This window comes from Crassostrea angulata, chromosome 10, assembly GCF_025612915.1.
Source record: "Crassostrea angulata isolate pt1a10 chromosome 10, ASM2561291v2, whole genome shotgun sequence".
In the NCBI taxonomy this organism is placed as follows: domain Eukaryota; kingdom Metazoa; phylum Mollusca; class Bivalvia; order Ostreida; family Ostreidae; genus Magallana; species Magallana angulata.
The window spans coordinates 49,429,184-49,448,121 of record NC_069120.1 but is presented as its reverse complement, the minus strand read 5'-3'; the positions used below and the strand labels follow the sequence as shown (position 1 = coordinate 49,448,121).

At 33.7% G+C, this 18,938-nt stretch overlaps 1 protein-coding gene across 4 annotated transcripts in view; it reads right to left on the bottom strand.

Annotated features, from left to right (window-relative positions):
• The window catches only part of LOC128166377 (high-affinity choline transporter 1-like), a 28,456-nt gene extending 19,143 nt beyond the window's left edge, over window positions 1-9,313 (bottom strand). For all 4 annotated transcript variants that reach the window (XM_052831491.1, XM_052831490.1, XM_052831494.1 and 1 more), the window contains exons 1-2: window positions 9,216-9,313; window positions 6,648-7,045 (exon numbers count right to left, since the gene is read on the bottom strand). The gene's annotated coding sequence lies outside the window, so the exon portion shown is untranslated. The remainder of the gene's footprint in view (window positions 1-6,647; window positions 7,046-9,215) is intronic.
• Between the last annotated feature and the right edge of the window lie 9,625 nt (window positions 9,314-18,938).

Sequence of the window (18,938 nt, the reverse complement as noted above, 5' to 3'; positions counted from 1 at the left end):
ATGAAATTTTCTTGCATAGGAATAAAAGCTAGTTTACACTACAAAGCTTATATAATGCATTTGAATACAATATCTTACAGTATTACATACCCATCTTTAGATATAATACACTTAATTTGTAAACAAAACAATTAAAAATTTAAAGCAATAATTTTTCTTAAATCACATTCTATTATTAATACATGAAACACAGGATAAAGCATGTTGCAGCTTTGAAATAGAAGACAAGATACATTGTTCAATACTTCTGTAGGGGGATGGCTGACTAGGACTGTATCTACTGGAGCCAACAGTTCCCCACATAACTCTCGATAATTGTGTGGTATCAGTATCTATATCCAATAATTCAATACTTCCATCTAGGGATTACCATAGAAACCAAGCCATTCTGCAAGAAATTCACCAACAATTTAATCTTGCAACAGACCGCTGGTAATCTTTCTAAAGAAACCTTTCAACCTTTAAAATGGTAATTCCAAGCCACAAATTAAATCACTTATTCTTGAGCAGATTTACACGAAATTCATTACAGAAGCAAAATGAAGAAACAGCAAAGGGCTTGCAGATATTGTCAGGGCAGTTTATATACCCAATAAAACAATGCTCTAGAGATCTGAACCTTGTGTTTCTATTCTAGATTAAGGGTCAGAGTAGGTAATCAGTCTTCTATTCAACCAAAAAGATGCAATATGTCTACAAATAACCTTGTTTGATTGAATAATGTGGAACAATTACCAAATTTGTGTCGGTATCAATATTTGTTAACCAGCTTTATGTTACATTCAGACGAGAAATGCGGGTCCCTTGAAGAGAGTTTTTTTCAATCAGTTTTACAAATGAATTTTCCTTCCTTTTTTTCTATCACACAGAGGGGAGGGGGGGCATAAATGGGAAAAAAGACATGACTAAGATAAAAAAAAAAAATTAATGCTCATTGTTACTAGTCACTTGAAACATAATTAAAAAAATAAGAAGAACTTGGTTAGAAATCTTAAATGAATTATCCAGACACAAAAAAATGATAATAATAATCTATCTCTTTTGCTGTGGAAGAAAGGGAAAAGCTTTTTACAGTAGAACATGCTTATAACAAAGTGCTAGGGACAGGTGATTTCACTTCCTGATAAATGTAATTGGTAATATATCCATTAGCTTCAATATGTTTAAAACCCATGGGGAATAAAAATCACTTCACAATAAGCATCAATTTGTTATAAGCATGTTCGCTTTAGGTGTTTTATACTGTACTTCATAATAAAACATTTTCTAGATATTTAATTCATAAAACTTCTCCTATAATAGCCAATTATATGGAAACAGTAACTTTACAATGGTTTCTAAAGCCATAGCTTCTAGGCAATGCCCACTCCCTGTAAGAATTAGAAGTACACTGAGAATATTTGTAACAACTAATGAGAAATTATATTCCAACTTGTTTTCATAAGACAAAGACATCAATATTTGTCTCCTTACAAGTACATAAGTTTAACAGAGATCAATTTAAATCAATATTCCTTATGTTAACATATGACACCACAAAGGGAGTGGGCCGATGATTAGGTAATAGCACAATATCATCCAATGAATGAGTAGTTTACTTAAACAAATTAAACATACAGGTTAGATTTACTATTGATAAATCTTCAAGCTTAGGATTGGGCTAAGCTAGTTCTAAAGAAATGTTGAATACACATAACTAAAGCTTTAAAGAAACTCTCTAGTACTGTAAACACTACACTATTTTTACACTGTCTACAGCACATATATCAGTCTACACTAAACTCTTTACTACACTTTACAATGTCTACAAAACACTACACAAATCTCTACAATGGTGATGCTAGAACCTATATAACAATGTCTACACTAAACTCTTTACCACACTTTACAATGTCTACATTACAATCTACACAAATCTCTACAATGGTGATGCTAGAACCTATATAACAATGTCTACCTGCCTGGCCCCCCCACTTTTTCTCGCAGCAACACATTTTTTAAAATTTACATATAAAAAATATTGAATTACCATGGAGTTGGCCCCCCCACTCTTTTGGGAGTATGTAAAAAATTTATATGAAAACAAGGAAATGAAGAGTGAAATTGAAGTTATATTCTACGCCAGCCCCCCCCCCCCCCCCCCCCCCCCCCCCCCCCCCCCCCCCCCCCCCCCCGATTAGGATTTTGAAGATTTTGGAAAAGTTAAAATGTTCCTTTTTTTTTTTTTTTTTTTTTTTTTGCTTGTCAAGATTTTTTGGATGAGTATGCCCCCCCCTCCCCCCCCCCCCCCCACTTTCAAAAACGATGCTACGTGCCTGAAATCAATGCATAAATTTAAAAAAAAACAAACTTAAATACATTTACAATGATAGTGTTTAATTTTATTCTGACAATAAATGTAAATTAAAAAGACAAACTAGAGCAAAAGTTTTTCATTTATTTCCATTCTATTTTCTGATGTTTCGTCAATTAGTGCGACCAAACAATGGCTGACAACCAGGAAAACCGCTCGGCTGTTTAGTCCCATTTCAGTAGGAAATCAGATGGTGGTGTTTGCAACAATTGCCAGTTATTTTGCCTGGGAAAAGGGGAAAACACAAGGAACTTTACTAAACATTTGAGAATCAGATTCAATTTAGTTGTCTTTAAATCTTTTATTAAAAGATTGAAGCATAAACATAGTTTGTAAACTCATATGTTATTGTATATATATTATACTTTCTTTATAAATTATAACACTGAAAGATCAAAATCACAAATTATTGCAAATAATAATTCTTTCTCACTTATTGAGGTCTAGTACCGTATCGTTAAAAATACCGTATCATTTCAAAGATACCGGTATGGTCTCGTACCGTTTCATCCTTAACGGTATCCAACCCTAGTCTACACTAAACTCTTTACCACACTTTACAATGTATGCAAAACTCTCTACACAAATCTCTACAATGGTGATGATTGAATCTATAGAACAGTCTACACTACTTTCTATTACAGGTGAAGAATATACATCTACATGTCTAAATTACTTGACACTCTTTACACGGAACACTACACTGTCTTCACTCTATTCAACACTGTCTACATCATTTGTACTACATACTAGCGTCTTCACTATACTCAACATACAACGTACTACATATTAGTGCATAAAATGTATACACTACACAACAAACTTCACTAGCTAAACTGATCACTACACTATTTCACACTACTCTACAATGTCTCATGACACTCCACTGTCTACACTCTATATTGCTAGAGATTACACAGCTTTTTATATGTCTACACTACACTTTACACCATCTATACTACACTCTATATTGATAGTGACAGCTTTCCATATGTCTACACTACACTTTACTTTATCCACACTAAACATTACAATGCAAACACTACCACCTTCACTGTCAAGACTACACTAAACTCTCTGTACTCTTTATATTTACAATGCTGTTTTTATCTACACTACACTGTCTACCATTACTCTGTATTGTTTTCATAGTACTATATACTGTTATACTACACTCTACACTGTGTACACTGCACTGTACATGGTGTACACAACACTCTACCATGTATACACTACAGTCTACATTGTGTACACTACACTCCATACTGTGTACACTACACTCTACACTGTGTACACTACACTCTACATGTGAACACTACACTCTACACAGTGTACACTATGCTCTACAATGTGTACACTACACTCTACACTGTGTACACTACACTGTGTACACTACACTCTACACTGTGTATACTGCACTCCTCAATGTGTACACTACACTCTACACTGTGTACACTACACTCTACACTGTATACAGTAAACTAAACACTACACTGTCTACAATATGCTACACTCTAATCAATTTATTTTACAATCTTTTACAAGTGTAAACTACACTTTATATGACAACAATGCAATATACACTCATTCTAAGCACTGTCTGCACTACACTTTATAGTGTTTCACTCTTCACTGATCACTTTATCCTATAATGTTTCAATATACACTACAATGTTGACCTATAACACCTTACAATGTATACATTACACTCTAGTGTTTACACGGCTCTCTTTATGTCTACACAACACTCTACAATGTTTACACTAAATACCCTAATGTATATTATACACATTATTCTCTGTATGCTAGATTTTACACTCCACTGTGAGACTTCACTACACATTACATGTGAACACTACACTTTACACTCCAGTGTGAGTCTTCATTACACATTACATGTGAACACTACACTTTACACTCCATTGTGAGTCTTCATTACACATTACATGTGAACACTACACTTTACACTCCAGTGCAAGTCTTCATTACACATAACATGTGAAACACTACACTTTACACTGCATTGTGAGTCTTCATTACACATTACATGTGAACACTACACTTTACACTCCACTGTGAGACTTCACTACACATTACATGTGAACACTACACTTTACACTCCAGTGTGAGTCTTCACTACAGATTACATGTGAACACTACACTTTACACTCCACTGTGAGTCTTCACTACACATTACATGTGAACACTACACTTTACACTCCACTGTGAGTCTTCACTACACATGACATGTGAACACTACACTTTACACTCCAGTGTGAGTCTTCACTACATATTATATGTGGTCATGTAATGAACACTACACTTTACATTGTCTACCCTGATCTCTACACCATCTACACTACACTAGTACTCTACTCTGGCTACATTTCACTCTACAATATATAAACTACACTAGCTAAACTGAACATTACACAATTTACACTACACTGTCTACAATACACTCTTCACTGTCCATGTTATTCATGTACTCTTCTCTACAATGAACAATACACTCTATTTAGTCTTTTATGTATACTCTTTTCTTAACATTGTATTCACTATCCACTACATTATCTACACCTTTAAAATTTCAAATGACATCAAGATTAATAACAAGTACATATAATTGACATCAGCTATTCATTATGTGTGGTTTTGTAGTTTACCATAAAAAAGGGGCAGGTCACAGTTGCATTTATCATTTTCAACAGAAATGAAGTCATGACATATTCTTTTCAAAAGCTTCCTGGACACATCATATAGCACAAAAATAGGGCCATCCTCAAAATAATCTTTGTTTGAAATTGTCGCCTGGAGGTTTCTAGACCCAGGAGTGAGGGGGGTAATTTTTTTTTTTCAACTGGAAGTTTAACAAATTGAAAATTTGTAAAAAAAAAATGAAAATTTCCACATAAAAAAGGGCTTTTACTTTTTTACTAATGAAATTTTATCAGCGGTGGGTATACCAATGAGGCGAGAGGCAATTCCAAACTAACAATATTTTTATTTTGGCCTAGGATTAGAAATTACTGGAAAGGGTTTTAATTTTGGGGTGTTGTTCAAGAAGAATTGTGTCACATTTGCCCATTCAAACAAATAAGGTAATTGTTAATAGTTTTAGCAAACATCTTTAATATAAATAACTCATAAACTTGAAACACCTTGAAAAACTTTTTCAAGACAGACATCATTCTTGCATTACTTATGAAATGGTCCAAGAAAGATAACTTCTTTTCAAGATTCACAACAATGGAATGATTCAGTAAACTTTGGCATCATTAAATGAAAATATAATTTAAAACAAGCTAAAGCAAATCTTATGTAACATTTTATGTATCCGTCTCTATTAACAGAAAAAAACCCATTGAACACATTGTTAAAAAAAGGGGGTTATGGTGTCAGATTTTTTTAAGATTTATAACTAAATGTTTTACACTTACATGGAGATTTTTAATGATAAACTCTTATGCATGTGTAATAGGACGGGTCAGGTCAGAATCACACTATGAATATTTTTACCTTTTCCTATGTTGTTGTAATTTATTTCCCAGGTTTTTTGTGATTTAAAATTCTCCTTGGTCTTACCTTTAAGGTTAAAGAAATATGTTTCAGCTTTGAAACCTTTAAACACACTGTAATGAAAAACACCAGCTTCAACAAACAACAATATTTATTCCTAATTTTATAGAAAATAACAAAAAACAAAATAATAACAATTATAAATTTCTGCCAAGTATAGAAAAAAATATGTCATTATCAAAAATCCCTATCAAAAATCTCTATCAAAACCAGCATCAAAAATCATAAAAATTCACCCCCCTTCCTAGCATACGGGAACGCTAATCCACCTAGCCGGGGGAAAGGCTTAGGTTAAAATACAAAATCCCTTTTAATATAAACCTAACACATCAATTAGTTTAAGGGCTGAAAATAATTAATAGGAGCAAATGACAACGACAGAATGATCAAACTATTTTCATAACGGTGCAACCTCTTAAATATCTAATAAACAATGTTAGAGAAGTGAGAAACTTACAACAAATTAATGCTTAACAAGTCCCCAAGAAACTACGAATTTCAGGGCTTTATATCGCAAACAATGACAATAGAAAAATATAACGTTAAATCTAGTGAATAGACTATAAGGGTATGACCTTTGACCGTTTTTAACACCACTCGAAAAAGGTTACTTCCGGTATATTAACCAATAGAAAAGTATAAACAAAACTGGATATTTCCTATGATGATCGAACACGTGTAAAGGATTATTTTTGATCTATATGTCAAAACATACCTATCTATAGCATCAACGGAAGTGAGTAGGCTGGGGTCACTGGAGCAAGGGGCATCAACTTGTCTCCTGGTGGTCAAACTTTGGGTTGGCCACAAGAACAGGACAAGGATCCACCGCACCCAGGTGTCTAAAGTTCCTGTGACGGGTAACTTGTCCCCTTCTAGCACTAGAATATAGGCACCCTGCCACAGGACACCTGTACAATGAGACATATTCCTGGTTGTATTCCCTCCAGTGAATTCTGCACTCCTTGTAGCTGGAGTGAAATGTTCCCTCACACACTTCTACCTCACAAGACATTCCTCCCTCCTTCCAGATGGGACGAATAACCCAGTCCAGTTCCATCAGTTCTTCTTTGCTGACTAAGAGGTCAAGTATAAATTCTTCAATCGACATTTCTGAAATTTGATTTTGACAATTAAATACATACAATATATACAAATCACTATTCAATATCTTAGTGTAACTAGAGGTACTGTGAGCAAGCTCACATTTGATACCCCCAACTAAGATAAAAATCATAATGTGTGTATTTTTCCAATTATAGAAAATATTGGATGAATCTATTTCACTGTCCATTTTCTAAAAATAACAACTGCTCTATTTTTATAAAACTGTTGGTCATAAGCAATATTTGTTTGAAGAAAGAACATTCATTGCTTCTCCATAAGAAAGATAATGACCGGACACGAATTTTGCACTTTTTCTGCCAGTTACCTTGACCTTGTCCAAATGACCTTGGGTCAAGGTCATGACACACCCTATGGTCCTAAGCAATATTTGTGTGAATTAAGAACTTCCAATGTTTCTCCATAAGAAAGATATGGACCAGACACAAATTTTGCACTTTTTTCTGCCAGTGACCTTGCCCTTGCCCAAATGACCTTAGGTCAAGGTCATGACACACCCTAAGGTCATAAGCAATCTTTGTGTGAAGTAAAAATTTCCAATAATTCTCCAATTCTCCGTGAAAAAGATATGGACTGGACACAAATTTTTGTATTTTTTCTGCCAGTGACCTTGACCTTGCCTGAATGACCTTAAGTCAAGGTCATGACACACCCTAAGGTCATAAGCAATCTTTGTGTGAGGTAAGAACTTCCAATAATTCTCCATAAGAAAGATATGGACTGGACACAAATTTTTGTATTTTTTCTGCCAGTGACGTTGACCTTGCCCAAATGACCTTTGGTCAAGGTCATGACACACCCTCAGGTCATGTGCAATCTTTGTGTGAAGTAAGAACTTTAATGTTTCTTCATAAGAAAGAAATGGACCGGACACGGTTGCACAGACAGACGGACAGACGGACAAGGTGATTCCTATATACCCCCTAAAACTTTGTTTGCTTGGGGTATAATTACAGGGTATAGAATAGAGAGCTAAACAGACTAGCTGTTTATATATATTTTGTTTTCACAGGAGAATTATTTCCAGGTTGCACCAGAGAATCATCAGGAATTGTGAAGTTTTGCTCAGAATTTCTTAATCAGCCTGGAAGCTCTCTATCTCTTCCAGCCAAGGAGGAGGTTGTCTCCCTTCGAATAGTTTCAAATGTTCCACCTGGACGACTATGGGGTTTCTTTCAGAATTTAATTTGTACTAATATGGGGGGTAGCTCTATAAGCCATCATAAGGTAAGGCAAATGATCACCCCAGTCATCTTTATTTTCATTAACAAAGGTATGTAACATGGCAATTATGGTTCTATTAAAACGCTCTACAAGTCCATCAGACTAAGGTTGACAAGTAGTGGTTCTTGTTTTCTCAATACCCAGGAGTCTACAAAGTTCAGGAAATAATTCACTCTCAAATTTTCTCCCTTGATCCGTATGTATCTGATTTGGAACACCATAGTGTGCAATGAATTCAGTAGCAAGTGTATCAGCAACCTTAAGTGCAGTATGATCTGAAACAGCATAAGTTCTTTCCATTTTGAAAATAATCACCAACAATAATGATGTATTCACTTCCATTATTAGTTTTAACATAAACCATCAAAAAATTTCTATTCAATGAAATTCTATATATAAAAGGCTTTGTAGATTGATGTGGAGAAGATTGAAGTGGAGATTTTCCAAACCCAGGACCTGGTTTTCTACTTGCACAAAGATCACATGACTGACACCAAAGTATTACCTCGTTAGCCATTAGAATTTTCTTTCAATAGATTTGTACCGGTATGTTTTGTCTCTGCTTAAATCACCTAATATTCTCGAATTTGAATCTACACCATCTGAGGTTGCTTTCATTAAAATTACAGCTATTCTAGGCAAATAGTTAGGTGTTTTTTTTTAGAAAAACTTCTTGCTTTATAAGTGCCATCTATTTATGAGGTATAGGATTGGCAGTATCTCCTGCTGATGTCCCCCAAACCACACACCTAGCATCCCCAGCCCACTGACTTCCGGCACCCTTGTCAAGAATTAAACATGATCAAATAAATACACATTTAATTATAAAGAAACCATGCGTGTTTTCTTTTAAACTTAATTGTAAATAGTGGCAGGGTTTTCTTTCTTTCTCTGTAGTATTAAATCTAATTGACAGCAGAAATCTGATACATACTCTACTGTTAAAATGTCTCTGGCAAAACTGGCACATATCATGTCGGAAATGGTAATGACACTATGTTATATGGTTCTTCCTTTAAACTTGTTTTTCCATTCTCTTACGATAACATACCATTCATCGACGGGATGGGGAAGATTTTGTCTGACCACTAATTTTCCCGCCATATCTCAATGTGCGGAATTTCGAGCCCGATGTAATCTCTAACACTGGGAACCACGCGCGAGCATACCATTTTTGAACTACCTATTTTGAAATATTATTTTGTATATGATACAATACAGTAATAAAAATAATATAAAAATGATTTTTCTGTTATTAAGAATTCGATTCACTAGAATTCAGAAAATCATTTCCGATAGCAAAAATTCTAAATTCGGATGTCAAGAAATGATTTTCCAAAAAATCATTATTTTTAGATATCAAAAATAAATTGATATGGAATCCCATATGAAATTGAGAATTAAAAAATATATTTTTAAATACTAAACCTGCACCAAATTAATCCAACTGAATATAAAATACTGCTCATTTGATGCAGTTGCAATTGCCATCTAAAAGCCAATCTGCTTTATACATTTAGTTCGATTAATTTTTAAACCATATTAAAACCAATAAAATCCAAAGTATTCTTCTGAAATTCAGAAACATTGTCATTTATATTATTCCGGTTTGGAACAGGTGATTTTTTTCTTCAAAGATTCACACAATCAATGGCCTAAGTCCTGTTAGTGATATTTATCTCCTAGAAATGCTTCATTGTTTGATTGAACATAATATATCAAAATAAATGCATACGAAATATTGAAAAAAAAATAATAATATTTTTGGGGTTTTTTTTTATGATGAAATCCTGCTTCAAAAATACTTAATAGATCAATCAAAATAAAGTTCTGGCGTGATACTTCCTTTGAAATATTTAATTAAATACTTGAAAGCTAGCCGATTGATCGCGAATGATATCGATGTATTATTATTTTCTTTTAGCACAAGAGGTTAACATGTACCATTAGCCTGTCACATGTTCAGTCTTACTTCAACAGGAATTTTTTTTTTTATCTTTTGCTTATACAAGTCTTGGTCTTTGATCTGCTCTTAATGTAAAAAAAAAATCCACAGAACATTTTGAACAACTGATTCAAAATCGGAACTCTATACACTATACCTCCACACGACAAAGCCTCGTCTGAGCTGTTAAACTAGTCTGCGATTAACAAATCAATACAGTATAAGTGAAATCGTTAAAAAATATGATTGCATTGTAATTAGAGAATTTAAATTTTGATATAATGCTAAGAATAATGTGATGGTTTTGTACTGTACGTAATCATTTTTTTATCCATATGATATTATGTTATGTGATAATCTGTATATCTAATTATGTCCATATGTATCCGTATATATGTTACGCGCGCCCGGGTCTATCGTACCCGGCCGGGATGTAATGAAGTATTTTAAATAATACGTACATGTTCTTAATCAACAGCAGTTAGTGATATCATAAATCATCGATTTGATGTATTACGGAGATTAAGGCCCAAATTTCTATGTACAATAATGGGAATTATCACAATCATAGATTTTATATGATAATGTTTACTATCTTTTACGTTTGTTTTGCATGATCGTTACAGGCACGTAGCATCGAGGGGGGGGAGGGGGGAGGGGAGCCCCCCCCCCCCCACTTTTCTTAAATTTACATACCAAAAAAAAATGAATTAACATGGAGTAGTTGGCCCCACTTGTATGGGACCATGTAAAAAATTGAATTGAAAGTAAAAGGTATAATTGCCCTTGCTCACCCCCCTCCCCCACGGATTAGGATTTTCAGGATTTTTGTAAAGCCCCCCCCCCCCCCTTTTTTTTGGCTTGGTATGAGTCTGCCCCCCCCCCCCTTTCAAAAACGATGCTTCGCGCCTGCATTACTTACAAAGAATATAAAATCTAACACTTGAAACACTGAAACTGTCGCGTTACTTTTATCCTTCCGAACTCGTATTATGTATGGGACTAACCCCTAGCTAGACAGTCCTAGTACAATAAAGAGACGAAAACGCGTTTTTTATTTTTTTTTACTACCATTATCCTAATGCCTTGAGAATTAACCATAAATATTTGAAAACCTTTGTATATGACAGCATATATAAAAATAATTTCTAAGAAAATATAATCTTTCCATTCTTTACACTATCAAAAGTTTGTGCAGTTACAACACCGACACAGACAGGTTTACTTGTTTCATGATAGGTCGAACCTACATAATAATAAGTTAGGGAGATAGGAAGAAATGACAGTAAATATAGTGGTTACTGACCATTATCCTCACTGGACAGAGAGGAATAGTTTTGAATGTACAGACCTGTGCGCGGGCTGATCTCAGACTTCCAAGTAGTTGTACTTACCGTGGTTATGTGAAGAATCAGTCGTTCATTCTGTCTGACATTCTGATCGAAAATAAAGATACCGGTAATTTAGTACTTTTAATAACTTTTGATGGATACTTCGTTGCATATTTCAGAGATGGTTGTAAACATGAAGAGTAAAATGCTTTCTTTGGTGTTTCGTATGTGCTTTTCAGGATAAGCTAGCATTGCAAATCAAAGTACTAAAGAACTGACGGGAGTTGATTTTATCGATGGTTATTTATTTTAGAATCAGTGATATGTTATTTTGCATGACAAGTACCAGTAGTTTCTCATCTGTATTTGAATTACGCACATTTTTATAATATGAATTTTTGGACTTTTTCGACACAAGAATGTTGATAAAACCCCATATGAATCATGTAAAGTAATATAGAGACTATATTGAACTCTGGCGTAAGAATACATACAACCATACCGTACCATTCAAAATCTGACTATTTTCAAGCCGTTGGCCTCGGGCAATAGATCATACTGAGCTGTTCCCTGCACCAAGGGAAAAAATTCTGATCTATATTGACTGTTCAAGCATTAAATAATTGTTTTATTACCTAATTGCTTTTTAAGTTTTCCGGGTTTACAATTTGCTTATTGCAGATGGTTTTCGTGCCATTATGCAATATACTAAGATTTTTTTCATCTTTTACATCCACCAAACCTGTTGCATGCATTACAACATCTCAATTTGATATTAGTTTACACAAAAAGGAGGAGTCTTCAACCCATTAGATTTTAGATAGCTTTTTACCTTATATGAGGCTTTATTTGATACTCAGTTTTGATAACATTAAATTTGGTTTCACCAAGTACTGAAAATAGCGTCTATGTAAAGGAATATGCATTCCCTGAGAAAGGATGTAACATTATAACATACACGCGTTCTGATATACGTTGCCGGTCCAGTAGATCACAGTCTATTGACCGGCGGTCCAATAGATCGCAATCTATTGACCGGCAGTTCAAAATAGACGCAAATATTTAATTTGTAATAAAACAACAAAATTCCTTAGATTAGGTAATAAATTTCTATGTTGAACTTTAAACCCCTTCTGGTGCGCCAGCATTTGCAAGGGAATCATGGTTTTGACAGTTTAGAATCTACACTATTTGAGAATGCTTGTATACAGTAGTAATATCACAGATATAAGCATCGATCGCATTTTTGAGGGGGAAAAATCAATATCAGAAGGTTTTCATACCACACATAATAAAGTTATCTTTTAATATTATAACAAACTTTTTCTAAAAAACGTTGCCGGTCCAAAAAATAATTAAAGAGATTTTGTTGTTTTATTGCATATTAAATATTGGTGTATTCAGGTTTTTTAAAAAGTGACTTATTGAACTGTCGGCCAACAGACTGTGATCTCTAATACCGCCGGTCAATAGACTGCGATCTAGTGGACCGGCAACGTATTTAAGAAAAAAGTTTAACCATTGTCAACCTCCGCTTCGTTTTCTCCGGGTGTCAATTTCAACTCTTACCCTCCCAAACAGGGACTATTTATAAAATATAAATGCTAGCATACTAAAATCGCAATTTTTAGCACTAATAAAGTGGTTCTTGAGAAGAGTTTTAAATATTTCACAATATTTTTGAACTTGGAACCCCTTTTGAACAAAAGTATTAGTCCAGGGTTACGGTTGTGGAAGTTTAAAATCTACTGAATTTGAGGATGCTTGCATGGTAATATTTTCACCATAAATTTCCATAAAAATTTAAACCCCTCTTTAGGTTCAAGTACTCTGGTCTGGGGTCTAAAAACATATATGTTTTCATTGTAATATAACAAACTAACCAAAAGGTTCTTGAGGATTAAAAAAGTTCCCCGTACACACACACACACACACACACACACAAACACACACACACACACACACACACACACACATATATATATATATATATATATATATATATATATATATATATATATATATATATATATATATATATATATATATATATATATATATATATATATATATATATATATATATAGGTACTTGACATGGTTTGCGGGTCATGATCCATAAACATGGGTTGTGGGACCCTGCATTTGTGGTAGGCTTATTACAAAAGGAAACACATTTTTAGGAATAGTTTTTGATGAAGAAGCCAAATATAAGATGAATATAAAGATTACTCATATTTGGTTTCAAAGTTATAGATAACGTTGTGGGTCACCACATTGTGGGTATACATACCCACAGTGATATATAGTAGATAATATATATAACATACTTGTGGGTAGGAACCCACAAACCATGTCATGGCAATATATATATAGATTCTTTATGGGATATATCCCACAAACCATGTATGGGTGCTAAAACAATGATATATAGCATACAGCTGAATATGATTTGTATAAGAGCACAAAATACAAAATATCATTTTATCAGACTTATATATATATAGGCTTTTTTAAGGGAATTTGTTTTATAAAAGTAACCGAATTACTAACGACTTGTCTCCTAATGGCAACAGTGCATAGTATGGGGCATTCCTGAAAAGGTGGCAGATTTTTTTACTACATGTAATGCATTGAACAGAGCAACCAGTGATGCACTGAAGAAATTTACTTTGTAAACCCCTTGAAATAAAAAGATTTAGATACTGTGCTTATGAATCACAGACTTATGTAATTTAACCATTTCTGTGCCACAGGGCCTATTTGGGCCTATTTGAACATCTACGTTAAGTGCCATAGGGCCTATTTGGGCCTATTTGAATATCTACGTTAAGTGCCATAGGGCCTATTTGGGCCTATGGCAATTTGAAAAAAATATACATTAAAATTAAAAAAATATATCAAATATATTCAGGTTCTGTTTTTCATTATTGATTTTTTAAATTTGTATCAATATACATCGTATGATCTATGTGTTTAGTAAAATACTGCTGATAACGTCACAACATAAAAAATGACATCATAATAATAACGTCACTACGTCAAACAGCACCAACACGTTGTCTGCGTTTAACCATAGCTGGCGTATGGATTTTGTGAATAGATCCCCAGGACTTTTCCGTCAGAACCGGAAAATAATATCTGTCCTAATGCACAACCTTGACCAAAGGAAATGCCCCCTCCCCCACAAGAGCAAGACCAATCTTACTTTTTCCTACTCTGCCATATAAACATGGGGCTCGATTAACATATTAACTGACTTTTGACCAAAATCTATCTTAAGACTAAAATTTTTTTGTAAGATCTCATCATAGCTCATAAAATTGTCATGTCTTAGGATAATCTTGAAAACTGTCAAAATACAGGTCTTAAGTCCAACTTTAACATGGCGAAAGCTAATACTTTAGTCCACCACCGAAGGACAAGTATAATTTGAGTGTGCGCGACTTTTTTATTTTCATGCTGCAGTTAGTGCTGATTAATAAAATCAAATAAAACACATCGGTTATAACCATGCGGTTTTTTAAATTTAAAACATAAATCGGATAAAAAGCTACTACATACAGCATCGATCTCTGGTATTTTTAATATGCAAGAAATCGAGAGAATATATTTTTTACTTAGAGTTGGAATATTGACAGAGCACCAAAGGAAGCATGTACTTTATATATTATTTTTTCATTCAGAGTTAATTAATGAACGGCAATATAAACTGCGATATGCCAAATAAGGAGGAATGGGGCACTGAAAAAATTACTTTGATATGTTCCTAGAACAAAATTTTAGCCAGATGATCAACATTAAAAAAATCCATCTGGTGACATTTTACTGTAGTTTTCATGCATGTGAAAGAACAAAACTGAATCTTTGGACAGAAAAACAAGAAATACATGTAATAACTTAATAATAGGAGATAATGGTGATGCTTCTTCGACCGTGTTCGAGATCAAGACTTCAGTGCACACCCCCACGCGCTTCAAGTCCTATTGATACCTTTTTCGTCTCTTCTGTCTCTTTCTTCAGAGCATTTCAAACAGAGATATTCTTTCTTGAAACTAAATTTCAACCGTGTCTCTAAAATTGGACATCGCACATCATTATACTTTATGAAAATACTTTTTATTCTTTCAGTTTATGCATAATTTTAGTATATAAAATATATCAATGTTTTATTAACAAAATTTTATCATTATTATATTTTAGACAACTCAGTTGGTCAAGCAAATTTAATCAATAAAACAAACTGTAAGGCAACAAGTTTGTAAAAAAAAAAACCTCCTTAGCTCGAATCGAGATACAGTATCGTAAATGTTTTGCATTTCATAACTGTTATATTTCATCGTATGATGATGAACTATGTGTAATCGTTAACTTTCTTAGGTCTATATTGTTTTTTAATTCTTTGAATATTAGAACTATAATATAAATCACAATCGTAGTTGTATCGATAAATAAGAAAAGATATTAGAGAACATTAAGAACAAAATTGTACATCTTTTTCCGAGAGGTCAAACGTTTAAAAATGACGATCGTTATATCAATTTTAAAATATTACATGTATGATGTGGTAAAAGTTTTTACTTTGTATGGAATAAAATGTAAAAATTAAGATAGTGTTCACCTGTCCGAGAAAAGGCATACAAATAATTTAAAGCTATATAGTCCGATTTTTTTTTTTTGCCTATGAGAGTATCAAATATTTTCCATACAGACCAAATCTGTTAGAAATATGCCTATTTACACAAGCAAAATCCGTCTCCTTTCAAAGTTTGAATTATTAGAAGTACATAAAAAATTTCTGTATGAGAAAACAAAAAACAAAAAATAAAATGTACCGACGGTTATTTTTGATTTGAATTTTTTCAAAGTCGTAATACAACCATACCCGCCTTGACCTCATCAGCGAATTTTATCATGAGACGAAAGAAATCAGTACAATTTTTGCCGTTTGTTTTTGTAAATAAATTGTGTACATCACTTTTTCATTAAATATGGCTTAATTGACCTGGAAAACTACTGCAATGTCTATTAAGATACACATACATAGCATAGCCATCGTATAAAAGCGAACACAAAATTTTAAATGAAATCGGGCATAGCAGCTTTAAAAAATTCACGATAAGCCTATATATTATTCTATTTACGAAATCATTAATACAGTTATTTGGGGTATTTTGAATAACACTTTTTGTTCAACTTGATTGTTAAATATGTGTAAAAACGTTCGTTGTTTTGGTCCAACAGAAAGATCATACTCGGTTATGTGCGGACCTAGAAGGGGGTGCATAGACTATTCCTTCCACCTCTTGGAAAGTTCAAATTAATAAGATTACATAGCAAAATTCCCGAAATAGGCTTAAAACCCCCTATCCAACATTGGAAAACAAAATTATCCCTCGGACACCCCCTGGAAATGTTTTCTGGATCCGCGCATGCGGTAACAAACATACACTGTATCAATTTTCTCGCTTACTAAAGCAATAACATACAATGTAATGAGAAATGAATATTGAACCGCGTTTTCATCACACAAATTCCCTTTACTGAGGTTAGCGAGAAGATTTTAATCACAAAATAATTTATTAATGTATGTCATTTGTTCTTTAAACTCTCTCTATATAAATCACTGGGGTCGGAAGCAAATTGAAAGTGGGGGAGGGGGGGGGGGGCTAGACTAATTCTCAGAAATATTGACAAGCAAAATAAAAATAAAAAAATTATTTCCCAAAATCATGAAAATCCTAATCCATGGGGGGGGGGGGGGGGGGGGATCGTATACTTCCAACAAAAAAAGAATTAATTCTAATTTTTTTTGGATCATGATATTCCTTATTCGGGGGGGGGGGGGGGTAGTAGTAGTATACCTATACTTCCCAAATATTCTTACCTACCAAATAGACTAGTATGCCTATGACTCCAATTTCTCAATGTTTTAATCGTTTTAAGGTAAATTTAAGAACAATTATGTTTCCTGCGAGAAAAAGTGTGTGTGTGGGGGGGGGGGGGGGGGGGGGGGGGGCTGAACCCTCTATGATGCTATGTGCCTAATGGTTTGGTCTAACTTTGCAAAAAAAGTGGGGTGGGAGCTAAGCCCCCCTTAACCCCCCCCCCCCCCGATTCCGACGCCTATGTAAATAACATTGCAGGTGGTGACTATTGGAGAGTTTCATTTGTTCATGTTTTGTACATTGTTTTGTACATTGCAGAGCGATACATCAAACTTTCTACAACACGGAACGCGGGGTGATTCGAATTACCCCAAATGACTGTACGAGCATAAACTTGGATATGCGTTTATTGTAATTGCGCGATTTCATAGAAATGATTATTAAAACGAACAAGGAATTACTTACCAATCTAGCACAGTCATTCTTTGTCTGTCTGTCAGTCTGTCTGCGTATCTAACACACATTAAAAAATAATTCCTTTTTGCGAATTTCTTAAACTGCATCATGATAAACCTTTACAGCTGCAGCCAGCAATACCCGCCTCTTGACCACTAACATATTTGCGTTATACTAATTAATTAGTTTTTGAAAATTATCCGCTATTAATGATAATGATTGTAACAAAAATATGGTATTATAATAATGCATACAGGCTCTAAAACAATGTAAGTTGGTTATATAAAATTGGTGTTTTGCTTTATTACACATATAGTTTACTGTTGATCTAATATGGTTTGTACATGGTCAGTAAATCCCATACGGTGCGAGACCGAATGAAGATGTTTTAAAAATAAATGTCCACATTATTCGGGGGAAAAACTTAGTTAATGCTATTTAGACCATATACTTTCGTGATAACTATTTGATAATCCCGCCCCATCAACTGAAGGTTTTTAGTTCCATTTTTCACAATTTGAGGGAAACTCTGGTGTGAAAAAGTTTGCATTGCATGTCATAAGGTTAGCAAAATAGAAATCCGATAATTTATATGTTTTTTTTTATGTAAACCTACTTAAACAAACTCTCTCTCTCTCTCTCTCTCTCTCTCTCTCTCTCTCTCTCAGGAATAAGATAAAAAAATTTATCGTGAAATTTTTGTCTCATATATATGCAAACAAAGAAATAAGAGATATATGCGTTCGATCTTATAGAATTAATTACAATTTCAATGATAAAAAATTCAGATGTATGCGTGGATTATAATGAAGGATTGACAGGATAAGAGAGTGATTATTTTAAAAACTACACGTATTTGATAAAGCTTGGGAACATGTATCATTAATGAAGTTCTTCATATTTTTTGAAAGACGTGGTTTTCTTTACATTTCTTTTTCATTTGGCGACGCTAAAAAAAGAAAGAAAAAAAAGAATGGCGGAACGTCTTATTTGAAATGACAGATTAAAAGATAAAAAGCCATTGTTTTCGATAACATT